The sequence below is a fragment of the Pristiophorus japonicus genome, chromosome X (genome assembly GCF_044704955.1).
Source record: "Pristiophorus japonicus isolate sPriJap1 chromosome X, sPriJap1.hap1, whole genome shotgun sequence".
Taxonomy (NCBI): domain Eukaryota; kingdom Metazoa; phylum Chordata; class Chondrichthyes; family Pristiophoridae; genus Pristiophorus; species Pristiophorus japonicus.
In genome coordinates, this window is record NC_092010.1 from 33,128,206 (window position 1) to 33,148,672 (window position 20,467).

The 20,467-nt window shown below is 45.4% G+C and overlaps 1 protein-coding gene across 3 annotated transcripts in view; it reads left to right on the plus strand.

Moving 5' to 3' along the window:
• The window catches only part of fkbp11 (FKBP prolyl isomerase 11), a 38,645-nt gene that overhangs the window by 8,906 nt on the left and 9,272 nt on the right, over positions 1-20,467 (plus strand). The gene's annotated exons all lie outside the window — the stretch shown is intronic.

Here is a 20,467-nt window from a genome sequence, read left to right on the forward strand (position 1 = left end):
GCCTCTGAGTCCGAAGATTGTGGGTTCAAGTCCCACCCCAGGAACTTTTGAGCACATAAATCCAGGCTGACACTCCAGGAGAGTGCCGCACTGTCGGAGGTGGCATATTTCGGATGAGACGTTAAACCGAGGCCCCGTCTGCTCTCAGGTGGACGTAAAATATCCCATCCGAAAGACAGCACCTCCTACAGTGCAGCACCAGCCTAGATTTTTGTGTTCAAGTCTCTGGAGTGGGATTTGAACCTACAACCTTCTGACTCAGAGACGAGGGTGCTGCCCACTGAGCCACGGCTGATACTGTTAGTCAGATCCCTGCTACCCTTTTTATATTCCTCATGATTTTCTTTGGTATTGTTATCATAAGATTTTATCATCTGCCTCCATGTTAAGTTTGTTTACGTGTCATTTTTATTTCTTGATTCACCTTATTGGAATATATTTTGAACTCAATTCCTCTCGTATTTTAAAATTCCACAACCTTGATCTGTCATCGTGTTTGCTAACTTCTCTACTCAGTTCATTTCTATCAGATCTTTTCTTACCTCGCTGATTTGCTTTTGCCTTTTACAGCAACCTTCAATTTGATTCTTAATGATCATCTATTTTTACTTTGAACCTAATTATGTTGTGATCGCTATTTCCCAATTGTTCGCCTACACTCACCTCAGTTATTTGGCATTGCTTCACTTCTCCGAATGAAGTCAAGCAATGATCCTCTCCATGTTTGATAGAAACATATTGATCGAGAAGGCAGTCTTGGATGCATTCCAAATAAAATTACCTGTTCTGACCAAATGCATCATCTTTATCCCAGTCCATCTTGGAATGGTTAAAATCACCGCTGTTGTTAAATATATCTGACATGACTGCATAATCACTCGCTCTACCTCATCTCCACTGTTTGCTGGCCTCTAATGCCCACAGAATTGTACTATTTCTCTTCCTATTCCTTAATTCTATCTATATGGATTCTGTCTTAATGCAACCCATTCGAACATTCGTAGGTTGTAATGCAGTGGGGTTTTTTTTTACGACCACCACTCCATTCCCCCCCCCCCCCCATTTCCTTCTTTCTCCTGAAAATATTGGGGGGTAAATTGCGTCCTCTCCGGGTGTGTACGATGTGCGCACGCGTCCAAAGAGGCCCCGCAAATTCCGGCTTTAGGCACGCAAAGCGCACGCACTGAAATCCGGCACTTGCGAACGGTCAAAATATCCTTTGACCGTTCCAACGCATCCCCGGGAGAAGGGCCTTCGCGGGCGGAGATTTGGGCTATTTGCCCAACTCCTGCCCAGCGAATGTTCTTAAAACTCTTACGTCTGGTAAAATTGGCGTAAGGCCTGCTTTTACCAGCGTAAGAAACATAGAAATTAGGTGCAGGAGTAGGCCATTCGGCCCTTCGAGCCTGCACCACCATTCAATAAGATCATGGCTGATCATTCACCTCAGTACCCCTTTCCTGCTTTCTCTCCATACCCCTTAATCCCCTTAGCCGCAAGGGCCATATCTAACTCCCTCTTGAATATATCCAATGAACTGGCATCAACAACTCTCTGCGGCAGGGAATTCCACAGGTTAACAACTCTCTGAGTGAAGAAGTTTCTCCTCATCTCAGTCCTAAATGGCCTACCCCTTATCCTAAGACTGTGTCCCCTGGTTCTGAACTTCCCCAACATCGGGAACATTCTTCCCGCATCTAACCTGTCCCGTCCCGTCAGACTCTTGTATGTTTCTATGAGATCCCCTCTCATCCTTCTAAACTCCAATGTATAAAGTTGATCCAGTCTCTCCTCATATGTCAGTCCAGCCATCCCAGGAATCAGTCTGGTGAACCTTCGTAAGGGTTTTAAAAGATAGAAAACTTAAATGTTATCACTAATTTTTATATTAAAAACCCTGTCCATTCAGGTAAGTTTATTTTTAACCCTATTAAAACATTTTCAAAACATTTTTTTTCTTAAAACATTTAATTTAATTCAATTTCAATTAATTTTGCTGTGAGAAGGAATTGGTTCTGTAAAAATGAGCAGAATCCCAGGTGGATGGGTCACGTGTCATGATATTATTTATTGTGTTGTGTTTCTGTGTTTTTGGGGGTATTCCCATGGATAATAATGAGAGCTCGTACAAACGGAACTCACCATTATTATCAATGAGAATTTTCCATGTTCGTTGGTGGTCCAGGCCCACGTGGTCCCAGGATGTGGCCCAGGATAGGGACGGGCAATAAATGCTGGCCTTGCCAGCGATGCCCACATTCCATGAACGAACAAAAAAGAAAAACAATTTGGGACTGCCAGTCACTAATGTAAAAAAAAGGCTGTTTACTCCTCTGGTTATCGAGTTTCCCGCGACAGGTGCAGCGCCCCGAATTCAGGACCGAGGCCGTTCCAGATTTTGCGTTTTGCCGGATTTTTGAACGTCTTTCTGATGTCACAAATTCGGAAACACCCAAGCCCAGGTTCGGGTATTTCTGGATTTCGGAATGTCAGAAGTGGGGGGCGGGGGGAGGGGTGGTGTTAATCGGACGATGAGGGATGAGGTCATCGGCCGGGGCCCCGCCGCTGAGGAGCTGGTCGGGCGGCCCCATCGCGGAGGAGGTGTTCGGGTGGATTGGCGAGGAGGCCTCGAGGTAAGGGTAGTGGCGCAAGGTGAGGCTCGAGGTAAGGACAGTGGCGAGGGGCGGTGAGGCGAGGCCCGAGGTCGGGCAGCGGCGAGGGACGGTGAGGCGAGGCCCGAGGTTGGGCAGCGGCGAGGCGAGGGACGGTGAGGCGAGGCCCGAGGTCGGGCAGCGGCGAGGGACGGTGCGGCGAGGCCTGAGGTTGGGCAGCGGTGAGGCGAGGGACAGTGAGGCGAGGCCCGAGGTTGGGCAGCGGCGAGGCGAGGGACGGTGAGGCGAGGCCCGAGGTCGGGCAGCGGTGAGGCGAGGGACAGTGAGGCGAGGCCCGAGGTTGGGCAGCGGTGAGGTGAGGGACAGTGAGGCGAGGCCCGAGGTCGGGCAGCGGTGAGGCGAGGGACAGTGAGGCGAGGCCCGAGGTCGGGCAGCGGTGAGGCGAGGGGCGGTGAGCGAGGCGAGGGGCAGTGAGGCGAGGCCCGAACATTTTATGGATTCCGGACGACCATGCCACCAATCAGTCCGGATTCCGGAACTCTGGATTTTGGACACTCAATCTGAACTACCATTCTCCTAGTCTTGTGGCCCACATGCTTTCCAGCCTCCGGTAATGCCTTGCTGTAGTGCTAGTGTTGTTCAGGACCACCATCCTTTGAGTCACTGTCACTGCCCACTTCACAGTTGTCCAGCACTGTGTATGTTGATTGGAGATTTCCTGCAACTCGGGAGTCTCTGCAGCTGCGATTCCTCCAATTCCTGTCTCATTCTGCACATGGACACCTACTTCTCTCGCTCTACATTATCCATGTGTCCTGAGCTGATTCAACCATAGGGTTTCCCTCAGCGACTCAGCAGCACCCAGCAGTGGGAGTGGTGGTATGGTCTGGACTTCACTGGGGTGGGTAATTTATCTAAATCTGTTTAATTCCCGTCCTCCAAGGAGAGGGGATTACTGGTTTAGTTTGCTCGGCTGGCTTTCGCTGTGCTGTGTGCACTTTAGTGCAGCGTGACTGGGAGGGAGGGGGATAGGATAAAGCTAGCCCTGAGCGATGCTGAGTAAACCGGAAACCTTTTTTGGGGGCTCTCATCACCACTAATCCCATTCTCTGCTCGTTCTGCAGCTGAATGACAGGAGCATCCGCACAGCACTCTGTCACACCGAGGTTCTCCTTGATCAGCTGCTGGGTCCCAATGGTGCTCATGTCCGTCCGTCCCTCCCTATTACAAGCAGAGAGACAGAGCGCGAGACTGAGCATGGGCTTGGGAGCCGCTCCCATCTCGGCCCCATTCGCGGCAGTCATCACTCATCTGTCTCTCACCTTTCAGCCTGTCCACATTGTTCCCAGTGCAACCTCTCCACATCACATGTCAACGGTATTGACCCAGGCAGTAATCACATTAAATCACGAGAGGATTCAGCCATTCTGTCTTTTCAGATGCACGGCAACTGACAGTGGTATGTAAGCAGGGAGAGTGGGGCAACACTGCATTTTCTAATCGAGGAAGAAGTGCACAAAAGGCTGAAGACTGGCATAATGGACAGCAGCAGTCCCTGTGAAGAATTGTTCAGATTCCCCCCTCGTTGCTATAGAAGCAGAGCTCGCCAACACCCCTCTGACTTCCCCCGGGACATTTCCAGTAAGATGCAGATCTCGCGCGTTCAGAAGTTGCTGAAATGTGTCTTGTATAGTGATGGAAATGGAGCTCACTTCTCATTCTGCAGAAATTATTTGGATTTCCCACTAATGAAGCTGTGTACCCCAGTGAGCTCCAGAAGTAGGTTCAATTTTCAACTCATTATTCTGTCTTTCCAATAGCAGAGGTTCACAAATTCCCACGTTTATTTAGAGACAGATGTTTTTTTCGGGGGTAATGCATAAAATCTGTATTGTAAAGTAGCTACCGTGTCATTATTTACAGAGGAAGCAAAGGCAAGCATTTATCTAACATCTTATCACCTCTCCCAAATATCTCTAAGCCCTTCATACAGTGAGGTAATTTGGAGAATAGTCACAATTGTGTAAGCAAGCACAGAAGCCATTTTGCCAATAGCAAGATCTCACAGACACCACTGAGGTGAATCACTTGTGGTGAGGGCAGAATGTCTGCCAAGAGACTACTCCCTGACTGCTCTTTGAATCGTGCCATGGGATTTTAATATACTGTACCACAAGGATCGGTACTGGGACCACTCTTGTTCACTATTTACATAAATGATTTAGACTCGGGAATCAGAAGTACAATTTTCAAAATTTGTGGATGACACCAAATACTGAAAAAGACTGCAACAAAATACAAGAATAAACTTGCAGAATGGGCGTGTAAATGGCAAATGAATTTCAATGTGAGGTGGTGCATTTTGGTAGGAGGAATAAAGAGGCCACATAATACTTTCCACAAATCCCTCCATGGCCTCGCCCCTCCCTATCTCTGTAATCTCTTTCAGCCCCACAACCCCCCGAGATATCTGCACTCCTCTAATTCTGCCCTCTTGAACATCCCTGAATATAATCGCTCAACTATCGGCGGCCGTGCCTGCAGCTGCCTGGGCCCCAAGCTCTGGAACTTCCTCCCTAAACCTCTCCACCTCTTTTTCCTCTTTAAGACACTCCTTAAAAACAACCTCTTTCTGCCAGAATTTCTTCTTAACTGGCTCGGTGTCAAGTTTAATTTTTTTGTCTTATAACACTCGTGTGAAGTGCCTTGGGGCATTTTACTACATTAAAGGCGCTATATAAATACAAATTATGACAAAGGGTCATCGACCCGAAACGTTAACTCTGCTTCCTCTCCATAGATGCTGCCTGACCTGCTGAGATTTCCAGCATTTTCTGTTTTTATTCCAGATTCCAGCATCCACAGTATTTTGCTTTTGTATATAATTATATATATAAATATAAGTTGTTGTTTTTGGAAGTAAGAGTTTAAATGGGGTAGAGGAGCAGAGGGTCTAGGGGTACAGACACACGGATCACTAAAAGCAGCGATGCATGCAGGTTAACAAGGCCATAAAAATGCAAACAAAGAACTGGGGTTCATTTCTAGAGGAATGGAATTGAAAAGCAGAGAGGTCGTGTTAAACTAGGTTAGAACCTTGGTTAGAGCACACTTGGAGCACTATGCACAGTTCTGTTCTCCATATTATCAAGGCACTGGAGAAGGTGCATAAAAGATTTACTAGGATGATAGAAACATAGAAAATAGGTGCAGGAGCAGGCCATTCAGCCCTTCTAGCCTGCACCGCCATTCAATGAGTTCATGGCTGAACATGAAACTTCAATACCCCCTTCCTGCTTTCACGCCATACCCCTTGATCCCCCGAGTAGTAAGGACTTCATCTAACTCCCTTTTGAATATATTTAGTGAATTGGCCTCAACTACTTTCTGTGGTAGAGAATTCCACAGGTTCACCACTCTCTGGGTGAAGAAGTTTCTCCTCATCTCGGTCCTAAATGGCTTACCCCTTATCCTTAGACTGTGACCCCTGGTTCTGGACTTCCCCAACATTGGGAACATTCTTCCTGCATCCAACCTGTCCAAACCCGTCAGAATTTTAAACGTTTCTATGAGGTCCCCTCTCACTCTTCTGAACTCCAGTGAATACAAGCCCAGTTGATCCAGTCTTTCTTGATAGGTCAGTCCCACCATCCCGGGAATCAGTCTGGTGAATCTTCGCTGCACTCCCTTAATAGCAAGAATGTCCTTCCTCAAGTTAGGAGACCAAAACTGTACACAATACTCCAGGTGTGGCCTCACCAAGGCCCTGTACAACTGTAGCAACACCTCCCTGCCCCTGTACTCAAATCCCCTCGCTATGAAGGCCAACATGCCATTTGCTTTCTTAACCGCCTGCTGTACCTGCATGCCAACCTTCAATGACTGATGTACCATGACACCCAGGTCTCGTTGCACCTTCCCTTTTCCTAATCTGTCACCATTCAGATAATAGTCTGTCTCTCTGTTTTTACCACCAAAGTGGATAACCTCACATTTATCCACATTATACTTCATCTGCCACGCATTTGCCCACTCACCTAACCTATCCAAGTCACTCTGCAGCCTCATAGCATCCTCCTCGCAGCTCACACTGCCACCCAACTTAGTGTCATCCGCAAATTTGGAGATACTACATTTAATCCCCTCGTCTAAATCATTAATGTACAATGTAAACAGCTGGGGCCCCAGCACAGAACCTTGCGGTACCCCACTAGTCACTGCCTGCCATTCTGAAAAGTACCCATTTACTCCTACTCTTTGCTTCCTGTCTGACAACCAGTTCTCAATCCACGTCAGCACACTACCCCCAATCCCATGTGCTTTAACTTTGCACATTAATCTCTTGTGTGGGACCTTGTCGAAAGCCTTCTGAAAGTCCAAATATACCACATCAACTGGTTCTCCTTTGTCCACTTTACTGGAAACATCCTCATAAAATTCCAGAAGATTTGTCAAGCATGATCTCCCTTTCACAAATCCATGCTGACTTGGACCTATCATGTCACCATTTTCCAAATGCGCTGCTATGACATCCTTAATAATTGATTCCATCATTTTACCCACTATTGAGGTCAGGCTGACCGGTCTATAATTCCCTGCTTTCTCTCTCCCTCCTTTTTTAAAAAGTGGGGTTACATTGGCTACCCTCCACTCGATAGGAACTGATCCAGAGTCAATGGAATGTTGGAAAATGACTGTCAATGCATCCGCTATTTCCAAGGCCACCTCCGTAAGTACTCTGGGATGCAGTCCATCAGGCCCTGGGGATTTATCGGCCTTCAATCCCATCAATTTCCCCAACACAATTTCCCGACTAATAAAGATTTCCCTCAGTTCCTTCTCCTTACTGGACCCTCTGACCCCTTTTATATCCGGAAGGTTGTTTGTGTCCTCCTTAGTGAATACCGAACCAAAGTACTTGTTCAATTGGTCTGCCATTTCTTTGTTCCCCGTTATGACTTCCCCTGATTCTGACTGCAGGGGACCTACGTTTGTCTTTACTAACCTTTTTCTCTTTACATACCTATAGAAACTTTTGCAATCCGCCTTAATGTTCCCTGCAAGCTTCTTCTCGTACTCCATTTTCCCTGCCCTAATCAAACCCTTTGTCCTAGCCACGGTTGAGCCACCTTCCCTTTTTTATTTTTACGCCAGACAGGAATGTACAATTGTTGTAATTCATCCATGCGGTCTCTAAATGTCTGCCATTGCCCATCCACAGTCAACCCCTTAAGTATCATTTGCCAATCTATCTTAGCCAATTCACGCCTCATACCTTCAAAGTTACCCTTCTTTAAGTTCTGGACCATGGTCTCTGAATTAACTGTTTCATTCTCCATCCTAATGCAGAATTCCACCATAGTATGGTCACTCTTCCCCAAGGGGCCTCGCACAATGAGATTGTTAATTAATCCTCTCTCATTACACAACACTCAGTCTAAGATGGCCTCCCCCCTAGTTGGTTCCTCGACATATTGGTCTAGAAAACCATCCCTTATGCACTCCTCCACCGTATTGCTTCCAGTTTGGCTAGCCCAATCTATGTGCATATTAAAGTCACCCATTATAACTGCTGCACCTTTATTGCATGCACTCCTAATTTCCTGTTTGATGCCCTCCCCAACATCACTACTACTGTTTGGAGGTCTGTACACAACTCCCACTAACGTTTTTTGCCCTTTAGTGTTCTGCAGCTCTACCCATATAGATTCCACATCATCCAAGCTAATGTCTTTCCTAACTATTGCATTAATCTCCTCTTTAACCAGCAATGCTACCCCACCTCCTTTTCCTTTTATTCTATCCTTCCTGAATGTTGAATACCCCTGGATGTTGAGTTCCCAGCCCTGATCATCCTGGAGCCACGTCTCCGTAATCCCAATCACATCATATTTGTTAACATCTATTTGCACAGTTAATTCATCCACCTTATTGCGGATACTCCTTGCATTAAGACACAAAGCCTTCAGGCTTGCTTTTTTAACACCCTTTGTCCTTTTAGAATTTTGCTGTACAGTGGCCCTTTTTGTTCTTTGCCTTGGGTTTCTCTGCCCTCCACTTTTCCTCATCTCCTTTCTGTCTTTTGCTTTTGCCTCATTTTTGTCTCCCTCTGTCTCCCTGCATAGGTTCCCATCCCCCTGCAATATTAGTTTAACTCCTCCCCAACAGCACTAGCAAACACTCCCCCTAGGACATTGGTTCCGGTCCTGCCCAGGTGCAGACCGTCCGGTTTGTACTGGTCCCACCTCCCCCAGAACCGGTTCCAATGCCCCAAGAATTTGAATCCCTCCCTGCTGCACCACTGCTCAAGCCACGTATTCATCTGCGCTATCCTGCGATTCCTACTCTGACTAGCACGTGGCACTGGTAGCAATCCCGAGATTACTACTTTTGAGGTCCTACTTTTTAATTTAGCTCCTAGCTCCTTAAATTCTTTTCGTAGGACCTCATCCCTTTTTTTACCTATGTCGTTGGTACCAATGTGCACCACGACAACTGGCTGTTCTCCCTCCCATTTCAAAATGTCCTGCACCCGCTCCGAGACATACCAGATGATACCAGAACTGAGAGGTTATGACTATCAGGAAAGACTGGACAGGCTGGAGCTCTGTTCTCGAGAAAAGAGATGGCTGCGAGGTGACCTGTTCGTGGTCTTTAAAATTATGAAGGGTTTTGATAGGGTAGACGTAGAGAAGATGTTTGCACTTGTGTGGAGACCAAGACTAGGGGTAATAAATATGATTGTCACTAATCCAATGGGGAATTCAGGAGAAACGCCTTTACCCAGAGAGTGGTGAGAATGTGGAACTCGCTACCACAGGGAGTGGTTGCAGTGAATAGTATCGATGCATTTAAGGGCCAGCTTGATAAACACATGAGGGAGAAAAGAATGGAATGAAATGCTTATTGGATGAAGAGGGGTGGGAGGAGGATCGTGTGGAGCTTAAACGCCGGCACGGACCCATTGGGCTGAATGGCCTGTTTCTGTGCTGTACATTCTCTGTATAACACTCCTGTCCTTGTAACACATCATATCATCTGACTTTGTGAGCAATGGCGGGGAGATCTGCTTGTACAGGTTGAACCTCCTTTATCTGGCAACACCCCTCGTCCAGAACCATTCCCGGCCACTCCAACATGAACAAATTGAAGTCCTTCCTCGCTGTCGACTCCCGCAATCGCTGGCCTGACCCCGTGATCCACCCCCCCCCATGATCTCTCTGCCACACTCCCAGCCCCAAGCCAGCTTGCCCCGATATCCCCTTGCTCAGTACCTGTACCATCCAATTTAACGTGACCACCCCTCGACCGGAAAAATCCCTTATCCCGAACCAGCCAGGTCCCGAGGGTTCCGGGTAAGGGAGGTTCAACCTGTATCTCTAACATTTGCTGCATCACACTTCCTGTGTTGCACTTTGGAATCACTCAATTATAGTCAAATTGTTTGAAGCTGATTGACTCAGATGTAACATTCATAAGATAGCAGCAAATCAACAGCAAGACAGTTAGGCGACCAACAAGTGGCAAGCAAGAATGAAAGCCACCAGTTATGAAGTTCACAAAGCTACAAATCAAGATTGGGCAGTCAGCAATAGCGACCAATAAAAGAACGGGGAAGCTAAACCAATCCACTTGCTCCAAAATGTTGTGCCGTTCGTATGAGCGGCCATCTTGAATTTTCCTCCTGCGAAACATTTATGAATAAAAGTACAATGTCGAACATAAATCAGTACTGTGCTGTAAATCTTGGAAAGGGTTTACTTGCAGAGGCCAACACTTGTGGTATAAGCGAAGCCTGTGTGCTTGGGGAGCTTGAATTATTGGGTTGGGCTTTGCTGACCATTTTTCTGCAAATGATGTGGTTCCTCCTCCCTGGTCACTGCTCATGTCAATCACAACTAGCCCTTCTCTTCATCTTGACTCCAATGTCACTATATTCAAGTTAGTTCTTTCCCAAATACAGCATTGTGTGTGACAATGAAAACTTTTCGTTTTGAAAGTTGGCATTTAATGTTGGTTATGTTTTGTGACGTCTTCTAAATAGCAACTGCATTTATTTTATATCTATGTGGGCTTGAGAGAAAACCCAAAGCAATCAAGCAAACAATTCTTTTATCATGCGACGAACTAGATGGATCCTGGACTTTTTTTCATCAAGAAATTCCTGTGTAAGTTCTAGAAGGACTGTTACCATTAATCAAGTTTGGAGAAAGGTTCTGAATAAAAGTCCAACATTTACTCATGATTATTTAAATGAAACATTTAAGTCTCACTAACTAGTACTCTGAAATATTTGGTACAAAGGGAAAGACGGAAATAAATTTCAGGTTTACTCTTGTATTCCTTGACCATCATTATAGTATTTCACACCAAATGGGAGAGAGTGCCCAGATGATCAACTGGCTAAAGCACTGCTCCCCCTCCCGCCCCTCTCCCTACCCCCACCCAAAAGAGATGTAGATTCATTTATCTACCTGCATTCAGCAAGATAAACATTTTGACCACAAGTTTCTCTGGGCTCTGAGATGAAAATGATTAGAATTTGGAATTGTAGAAGAGAGCTTTATGGATAATGTATCCCAAAGTTCAAAAGTCCAGGTAATAATTCATTAGACATATCCCAGCTTTGAGGGGATCTGCCAAAAACGTTGAGAGATAGAATAATGAGATAGAATGGGAGGTTCATTTGTGGAGTTGGTAATGCAATTCCCACAACACAACGGAGATAGAGTAAACGTTCGCAATTCTAACATTTAAAACCCACTTTAAATGACTGGTCAGCAGGGGTCCAGTGGAAGAATCCAGTATTCCACTTTAACATCATTCATTTTCTGTAAATGATTTTGTTGTAAATGATCCCAGATTATTTTACAGAGAGTGATATTACCGGGCGGTGAGGGTGGCAGAGTAAGAAGTGTCGCCGTCCTTGTGGTGGGATGTCGCCACCTGTTGGCACATTACTGCCTGGCAGGACTTTGTTTGCTGGCTCCGAAATAGTTGTTGAGATGGGCATCACAATATCTCTCACTTAACTGGCGTCCTAATGAAACACTAATGTTGCTGTAACCTGGCAAGTGACCTAGTTGTAAAATTACTAAACGTCTTTCATTTGAGGAGGATTTGCTGTATCACCGGAGGCCAGCTGGAAGGATGAATTCAATGTGGTCGATCATTAGTGATTTCAAAAGATCTCACCCTCTGGATCAATCCTGAGAAATTCCAGTATGAGGTTTGATATGATTCCAGATGGCGATCAGAACATTTCAGTCGTTCGACATTGTTTTATTTCTGTATCAGTAACAAAGCCCCCACTGAACCGCCTGCTTTTGGGATCGTTTCCTGCTATTGCGCAGTGCTCATGTTTCAAAAAGTAATAATTTAAAAGTAAGACTTGCATTTATATAGCACCTTTCACGACCAAGAACTTTACAGCCAATGAACTACTTTTGGAGTGTAGTCACTGTTGTAATGTGGGAAATCCGGCAGCCAATTTGCGCACAGCAAGCTCCCACAAACAGCAATGTGTTAAATGACCAGATAATCTGTTTTAGTGATGTTGATTGAGGGATAAATATTGGCCAGGATACCAGAGATAACTCCCCTGCTCTTTTTCGAAATAGTGCCATGGGATCTTTTACATCCACCCGAGAGAGCAGACGGGGCCTCGGTTTAACATCTCATCCAAAAGACAGCTCCTCCGACAGTGCGGCGCTCCCTCAGCACTGCACTGGAGTGTCAGCCTGGATTTATGTGCTCAAGTCTCTGGAGTGGGGCTTGAACCCACATTTACACTTTACGAAATTACGGGTCGCTGCTGAAGTGCTTGAGATTCTCGTGAGAGCTGACTGTTAGGGAAACCTCGTTTGTTATCTGACCTCTCACTGACATTACATTACACTCTTTAATCAGATTGCTGTGCAGAGAAGCTTGGACAAACAGCAGGAAATAAGGACGGGGCAGTCCCATTAAAATGAAAATTGTACAGTATGATACTTTATTTTTTCTTTCAATTGAAATAAACAATTTACTTAAGAACATTCGAAAAGTCGGGGATGAGAAGTGCCCATTGAAGCCCATCCCTCTGGTACATTAACTCTCCCAACAACAGCAACTTGTATTTATATAGCACCTTTAACGTAGTAAAACGTCCTAAGGCGCTTCACAGGGGTGTTATAAGACAACAAATTTAACTACATAAGAAGAAATTACAGCAAAAGCTTGGTCAAAGAGGTAGATTTTAAGGAGCGTCTTAAAGGAGGAAAGAGGTAGTGAGGCAGAGAGGTTTCGGCAGGGAGTTCAGTGTAATCTTATTGTATCTGGAATAACTCCAATGTTTTTGCCGGGCGCAGTAGTAAAGAAAAAAGTATGGGCAAGATTGGGAGGGAGGTCCCAATTGCTCATCCCAACAGCAAAAGTTTTATTACTAATTGTTTAAAATGTGGGAAAATGAAAGACTGGAGTGAAGATTGTTTTAAATCAGGAGAATGTTTGTTCCTTTGTTCGTCCTCTTCAAGAATGTACAATTTGAATTGAATTTTTAACCAATTCTTTTGACCATTTTAAATTGGTTTTCAGCATCCCAAATCCTCCTGAGACACTTCCTCTTTCTGTACCTCTGACATTAATCCTGGATTACTTTCTGCTTTTCACTCTCCAAATGCTTCAAAACTCCTGCTCTGTCTTGCACTGCTGCCTTCACACCGAGTGGGACAGAAACCGCCTCCAATATCATCACATTTTCCTTTCACATGCTTTAAAAAAACTGGAGCTAGAATCCTAGTTTAGGACACTTAACAAGGCGGGTTTCAACACAAGGTTAAACCTGAGGGTAACAAATCACGTTGATTTTTTTCCTTTTTAAAAAAAAAAATCTAAATTTCATAAAAAATAATGGGACCAGCCCTTTCACCAGGAATGGTAGCATAGTGGTTATGTTACTGGACTCGTAACCCTGGACTAATGATCTGGAGATGTGAGTTCAAATCCACCATGGCAGCTGGGGAACTTAAGTTAATTAAATAAATCGGGAATAAAAAGCTAATGGGCCAGAAATCTAGGTGTGTATGGACCCGGGAAGGCATCGGAAAAGCCAGTTTTCAACACACAATGTGCATGCGCTGAAAGCCGGCTTTTCCAATCGTGTCAAGCTGGCCAGATCCAACGCATATCAAGAGCAAAGACATTTGCAAGGGCAAGATTGTGGTATTTACCCTTATCTTGCCCAGCAAATGCCCTCAAAATTCTTGCACCTGATAAAAGCAGGCGTATAGCCTACTTTTACAGGCGTAAGGGTTTAAAAACATGCAAAAATATAATTTAATTAAATGTTTAAAAAACATTTTTTTAAACCCTGCCCATTACGTTACATTTATTTTTAACCATAATTTTAAAAATTTGGAAAAAATATGTATTAATTTTAATTATGTGAGTTGTGTTTTATATTTTTTATTATATGTGTTTAGTGTGTTTGTTTTTTTTCTCAATAGCAATGAGAACTCGTAGATAGGGAGTTCTCATTGCTAATTAATGAGAAAGATGTGGAATACTGTACCTGATTGGCTGAGCAGTCACACGTGACTGCACCTTCTGCGTCGGAATGAGGAGGACGGGTGCGCGCTCCACAGTGCAGGAAGAGAAGACCTCCCCACCGGAATCCCACGCTCCTCCCGGACCACCAGGTAAACTCGTAGAAATGTTTCAGGTCCGAGGCAATTGCGGGAAGCCTCCGACCCCAATTTCAGCCCCTGTATCAGTAATGGTGCCCATGAAACTACTGGATTGTCGTAAAAACCCATCTGGTTCACTAAGGGAAGGAAATCTGTCGCCCTTACCCGGTCTGGCCTATATGTGACTCCAGACCCACAGCAATGTGGTTGACTCTTAACTGCCCTCTGAAATGGCCTAACAAGACACTCAGTTGTACACAATCGTTACTATTTTTTGTAACAAGAATACTGCAGCGGTACCACCATCTTCTCAAGGACAATAAGGATGGGCCCCGTACTGGGGCAGCCTGAAAAAATGTATATGCACTGGCTGCAACTCCATACAGTGGAATATACTCTCAAGACAATGAGAAATGTAAACAGAATTAATTTTAAAACATCGAAAATACTGGAGGTTTTTATACCATTTCTCGATCTCTTACTTTAATGGGGGCGCTAACCCGTTTGTTTTCAATTAACACTTCAGTTAAAATATCCAATGAATGTCAAGTGAACATCTAAATCATTTGTTCCAAGTCCCGCTCTCCCATCACCCCCTGTGCTCGCTGACCTACATTGGTTCCCGGTCCACTGATGCCTCGATTTCAAAATTCTCATCCTTGTTTATAAATCCCTCTATGGCCTCGCCCCTCCCTATCTCTGTAATCTTCTCCGGCCTCACAACCCCCCCCGAGATATCTGTGCTCCTCAAATTCTGCCCTCCTGAGCATCCCTGATTATAATTGCTTAACCATTGGTGGCCGTGCCTTCTGTTGCCGAGGCCCCAAGCTCTGGAACTCCCTGCCTAAACCTATCCATCTATCTCTTCACCCTTTAAGATGCTCCTTTAAACCTCCCTCTTTCACCAAGCTTTTGTGTTATGTATTAATGCTTGGGGGTCACCAGACACCAGAGGGCGCCGCGGTCGGAGGTCATGGGGCTGTACGCATGTGGCATGTGTGCTTGGTCACCTGTATATAAGCTGGGTGTCTTTGTCACGCTGGCACTTTTGGGCTGGAATAAAGATGGATCAGGTTGCACCTGAGTGAGTTTACAGTAACCATGAGTCATTACATTTTGGCCATCTGCCCTATTTCTTCTTATGTGGTTCGGTGTCAAATTTTGTTTGATAATGCTCGTGTGAAGCACCTTGGGATAGTTTACTACGTTAAAAGCACGATGTAAATACAAGTTGTTTGCTAATATGACCTACAGTAATTTCTAGGCTATAATGAGAACATAAGAAAAAGGAGCAGGAGTAGGCCATTCGGCTCCTCGAGTCTACTCCGCCATTCAATAAGATCATGGCTGATCTTATCCTGGCCTCAACCCCACTTCCCTGCCCACTCCCCGTAACCCTTGACTCCCTTATCGTTCAAAAATCTGTTTTATCTCCACCTTAAATATATTCAAAGACCCAGCCTCCACAGCTCTCGGGTAGAGAATTCCAAAGATTCACGACCCTCTGAGAGAAGAAATACCTCCTCATCTATGTTTGACACCTTATTCTGAAACTATGCCCCCTAGTTCTAGATTCCCCCACGAGGGGCAACATCCTCTCTGCATCTACCCTGTCAAGCCCCCTCAGTATCATATGTTTCAATAAGATAATCATTCATTCTTCTAAACTCCAGTGAGTATAGGCCCAGCCCGCTCAACCTTTCTTCATATGACAACCCCTTCATCTCAGGAATGAGCTATAACTATATCACATCCTATGGTGAACACTTAAGAAATAACTTTATTGAAATTTTGAACATAACACTACCAGGATCAATTATGGAAAATTCTACTCAGTAACTCGCCAGTTAAACAACTTTCCAGCTTTGGTGACTGAATGTGATCTGTCCATTTGAAAGTTACAATGCTGCATTTCCCCACTGTTGCTTACTCATCTACTATTCTGCAGCTTCTGGTCTCTAATAGTTTGATGCAGCTTTCTGCTGGCAATATCAGAGGTGCATTTCATTCCCTTTACAGGTTTGTTTCTTTCAATTCAATCAAGCAGAGTCAGCATGGATTTATGAAAGGGAAATCATGTGTTAAAAATTTGCTGGAGTTCTTTGAGGATGTAATGAACAGGGTGGATAAGGGGGAACCAGTGGATGTGGTGTATTTGGATTTCCAGAAGGCATTTGACAAGGTGCCACATAAGAGGTTACTGCACAAGATAAAAGCTCACTGGGTTGGGGGTAATATATTAGCATGGATAGAGGTTGGTTAACTAACAGAAAACGGAGAGTCGGGATAAACGGGTCATTTTCCGGTGGGCAAACAGTAACTAGTGGGGTGCCGCAGGGATCGGTGCTGGAGCCTCAACTATTTACAATCTATATTAATGACTTGGATGAAGGGACCGAGTGTAATGTAGCCAAGTTTGCTGATGACATAAAGATGGGTGGGAAAGCAAATTGTGAGGAGGACACAAAAAATCTGCAAAGGGATATAGACAGGCTAAGTGAGTAGGCAAACATTTGGCAAATGGAGTATAATGTGGGAAAATGTGAGGTTATCCACTTTGGCAGAAAAAATAGAAAAGCAGATTATAATTTAAATGGAGAAAAATTGCAAAGTGCTTCAGTATAAAGGGACCTGGGGGATCCTTGTGCATGAAATACAAAAAGTTAGTATGCAGGTACAGCAAGTAATCAGGAAGGCAAATGGAATCTTGGCCTTTATTGCAAAGGGGATGGAGTATAAAAGCAGAGAAATCCTGCTACAACTGCACAGGGTATTGGTGAGGCCACACCTGGAGTACTGCGTACAGTTTTGGTCTCCGTATTTAAGGAAGGATATACTTGCATTGGAGGCTGTTCAGAGAAGATTCACTTGGTTGATTCCGGAGATGAGGGGGTTGACTTATGAGGATAGGTTGGGCCTATACTCATTGGAGTTCAGAAGAATGAGAGGTGATCTTATCGAAACATATAAGATAATGAGAGGGCTGGACAAGATGGATGCAGAGAGTATATTACCACTCATGGGGGGGAAACTAAAACTAGGGGGCATAGACTCAGAATATTTAAAACTGAGATGAGGAATTTCTTCTCTCAGAGGGTTATAAATCTGTGGAATTCTCTGCCCCAGAAAGCTGTGGAGGTGGGTCATTGAATATATTTAAGGCAGAGATGGACAGATTTTTGAGCGACAAGGGAGTCAAGGGTTATGGGGAGCGGGCAGGGAAGTGGAGCTGAGTCCATGATCAGATCAGTCATGATCGTATTAAATGGCGGAGCAGGCTCGAGGGGCCAGGTGGCCTACTCCTGCTCCTATTTCTTATAAGAACATAAGATTGTTCTTATTTCTTGTGTTTCTTCTGTCCTAAAACTGAAGTGACCAACTTTGGTTGAGTGAAAGTTTGTTTGTGAGTTTATAACTTATGCACAACTTTAAAAAAAAATTCCAGCACTCTGAGTACAGTCTGAGATTCTACGCGCTGGAAATTCGGTTGGAGGCTAATTAGGGCACGAATGGCAGTGGGGCAGTAAATTTAGTGCCGGGAAATGCTTTGTGTCTGCAGCCACAATATTCAGCAGCTGGGCTCTGAGTGTGGGGCAGAGCGCTAAGGGAGGCGTTCCACACCTCTTTTAGGGCACTAGGCCAGCTGAGCAACTGAAAATCCAAAGCTAAACAGCTGGCCTTGGAGCGCCCTAAGAGAGACTTCCCTGGGGAAAATAAATCATCAACCAAAAACATTCCCAATACCTTGCTCACCCGACATAAACATAAATCGCAAAAGAAAAAAATAATCACACTTAACCTCTTTCAGTCATTGCTCTGACCGCTTGATCCCACTTGGGGGCGCTACAGGGTCAGCGCAAAACAAAAATCAAAGCACTGTTGAACTAGGGGGTGTTGCACACCGGCTCGACGCTCCCGAGAGGTACTGCTCAGCGCCGCCGGCACCGGCACGCTGAATGTGCCGAGCGGCGCGAATACGGGCGCTCATGGCTCCGACCCCTTTAACGCCCTGTTCCCACCCTTTCCAGGGGCGCTAAGCGACCAAATTTCTCCCCCCTGCTGCATTGTTTTGAACTTATTTTGGAATTCAAATCAAAACACCTAAATCAGATTAGATTACAAAAGGAGATTGCGGACTGAGTGCCACAGTGACTTACAACCATGAACATCCCCATCCTCAATGATGCCGGAGCCCAGCACGTGGAGTGCAAAAGATAAGGCTGAAGCGTTTGGAACCATCATCGGCCAGAAGTGCCAAGTGGATGAATCATCTCGGCCTCCTCCGGAGGTCCCCACCATAAAATCACAGAATGGTTACAGCACGGAAGGAGGCCATTTGGCCCGTCGAGCCCGTGCCGGCTCTCTGCAAGAGCACCTCAGCTAGTCTCACTCCCCCACCCTTTCCCCGTAGCCCTGCAAATTTCTTTCTTTCAGGTACTTATCCAACTCCCTTTTGAAAGCTGTGATTGAGTCTGCCTCCACCACCCCTTTCAGGCAGCGCATTCCAGATCCTAACCACTCGCTGTGTAAAAAAAGTTTTTTCCTGTGTCGCCTTTGGTTCTTTTGCCTTAAATCTGTGTCCTCTGGTTCTCGACCCTTCTACCAATGGGAACAGTTTCTCTCTATGAAGCCAGTCTTCAGCCAATTCGATTCACTCTACATGATATCAAGAAATGGCTGAGTGCACCGGATACAGCAAAGGCTTTGGGCGCTGACAACATCCCGGCTGTCGTGCTGAAGATGTGTGCTCCAGAACTAGCCATGCCTCTAGCCAAGATGTAGAGCTACAACGCTGGCATTGACCTGACAATATGGAAATTTGCCCAGGTATATCCTGTCCACAAAAATCAGGACAAATCCAATCCGGCCAATTATTGCCCCATCAATCATCAGCAAAGTGATGGAAGGTGTCGTCAACAGTGCTATCAAGTGACACTCACTCACCAATAACTTGCTCACCAATGCTCAGTTTGGGTTCCGCCAGGACCACTCGGCTCCAGACCTCACTACAGCCTTGGTCCAAACATGGACAAAAGAGCTGAATTCCAGAGGTGAAGTGAGAGTGACTGCCCTTGACATCAAGGCAGCAATTGACCGAATGTGGCATCAAGGAGCCCTAGTAAAACTGGGAATCAGGGGGAAAACTCTCCACTGTCTGGAATCATACCTAGCACAAAAGAAGATGGTTGTGGTTGTTGGAGGCCAATCATCACAGCCCCAGGACATCGCTGCAGGAGTTCCTCAGGGCAGTGTCGTAGGTCCAACCATCTTCAGCTGCTTCATCAATGACCATACCCCCATCATAAGGTCAGAAGTGGGGAAGTTTGCTGATGATTGCACAGTGTTCAGTTCCATTTGCAACTTCTCAGATAATGAAGCAATCCATGAAGCGTGTAGCAAGACCTGGACGACATTCAGGCTTGGGCTGATAAGTGACAAGTAACAGTCACGCCACACAAGTGCCAGGCAATAACTATCTTCAACAAGAGAAGTCTAACCATCGCCCCATGACATTTAACGACATTACCATCAGCGAATCCCCCACCATCAACATCCTGGGGTTACCATTGATCAGAAACCTAACTGGACCAGCCACATAAATACTGTGGCTACAAGAGCAGGTCAGAGGCTGGGTATTCTGCAGTGAGTGACTCACCTCCTGACTCCCCTCTCGTTTGCTCTCTCAGGTGAACGTAAAAGATCCCATAGCACTATTTCGAAGAAGAGCAGGGGAAGAGTTATCCCCGGTGTGCTGGCCAATATTTATCCCTCAATCAACATAACAAAAACAGATTATCTGGTCATTAACACATTGCTGTTTGTGGAAGCTTGCTGTGCACAAATTGGCCTACATTGCAACAGTGACTATACTCCAAAAGTACTTAATTGGCTGTAAAGCACTTTGAGACATCCAGTGGTCGTGAAAAGCGCTATATAAATGCAAACTCTTTCTTTCAAGGGCGATTAGGGATGGGCAATAAATACTGGCCTTGCCAGTGACACCCACATCCCATTAACGAATACATTTTTTTAAAAAACACTCTCCTTTTAACCGAGGGACCTACCTTCTGTTCCAGTCTAGACTGATGGGACGAAAATCGCTTCTCTCCTTGCAGTAATGGCCTCAAGCTCACGTCATCCGGTCAACAGTGCAACCTTGCACACCCTGTCCACACTATCACACTATCT